This window comes from Chrysochloris asiatica, unplaced genomic scaffold (assembly GCF_000296735.1).
Source record: "Chrysochloris asiatica unplaced genomic scaffold, ChrAsi1.0 scaffold00126, whole genome shotgun sequence".
In the NCBI taxonomy this organism is placed as follows: Eukaryota; Metazoa; Chordata; class Mammalia; order Afrosoricida; family Chrysochloridae; genus Chrysochloris; species Chrysochloris asiatica.
Window position 1 is genome coordinate 6,932,840 of NW_006408644.1, and position 1,332 is coordinate 6,934,171.

Genomic DNA, 1,332 nt, shown 5'->3' on the forward strand with positions numbered 1-1,332 from the left:
GGTCCAACCTCTTTGGAAAACAATATGGCGTTTCCTCAGAAGGTTGAAAATAGAAATACCTTATGATCCAGCAATCCTTTTACTCGGTATTTACCCACAAGAAAAAGATATATGCACACCAATGTTTATAGCAGCACTATTTACAATAGCAAAAAGGTGGAGACAGCCAAAGTGTCCATCAAGTGAAGAATGGATAAAACAAATTGTGGTACATACACACAATGGACTATTATGCTACATTGAAGAATAACAAGGAAGCGGTAAACCACCGCATAACATGGATATGAGGAAACTATGCTGAGTGAAATTAGTCAGTCACAAAAAGAGAAATATTGCATAGGACCACTACTGTAAAGGACTAAGAACAAGACATTATACTGAAAGGAGGCAGGGGGAGGTCTTTGTTGGGGGTTGGGAAGGTGGTGAAGGGGGTAGGGAGGGAGGGCGGAGCGCAGGGTGGGGATTGGCCACAGGAGAACTTGGGTGCAAGGGAGGGGGCCAATATACAGGGAGGGAGAGGGAAAGGGAAAAACGGGGCCGCTGGGAGAACAATTGGGCATGAGTGAAAGGGCTAAAGGGGACAGAGATAAAGCAAGATATAAGCAAGATATGTACACAACCTTGGAACGGCAGGGCTCTGAGACACAGGGATTGAGTCATGATTGGAATGGGGGGGGAATCCTTTTAAGATGCTGGAATGTTTTTTTATTATGCGATTAACCAAGGGGCGAGAGTTTTAGTCTGTGTTACAGGTCAAAAACTCTCCAGTATGGATTCCAGCCTGACTAATTCGACCCTACAGCGAGACGACAGCCACTTCTCCCTCTTCGGAGCAACCCTGCCTGAGGGAGCCAGCATTCACCGAGGACCCATCTGAAAGAGTGACGGCATCTGCATCTCTATTGAGGCCCCTCCGGCAAGAGCACCAAGGAGCCAGCCAGCCGTCTCCACAGCAGAGAAGACTTTAAGAACTGTTTAACCCTTAGAGAACTGGTTAAACTCCAGAGACTTTCTACTGCTTTGGCTGTCGGGCGGGGGGAATGGGGAGTTAATAGATGTTACTGACTTTGCAATCGTTCATCAACCATCATAGGTTTTATTTCCTGTTAAAGTTTTCAGAAGCTAGGCAATCATTGCGGTGCCAGGCCCTTAAACGTGCCACGTGTCTTTGCTCTCATGTCAAGAATCACTGCACTAATAGGAATTGTTACCTTTTTTGCCCTGCCCACCATGTAAATCAACTGTCTAGGGATATTAGTCTCGCTCACACGATCCACGAGTAAATAGATAAAGGCTTACAAAACAGACTAAATGCTTTAGAGAAAGGAAGAT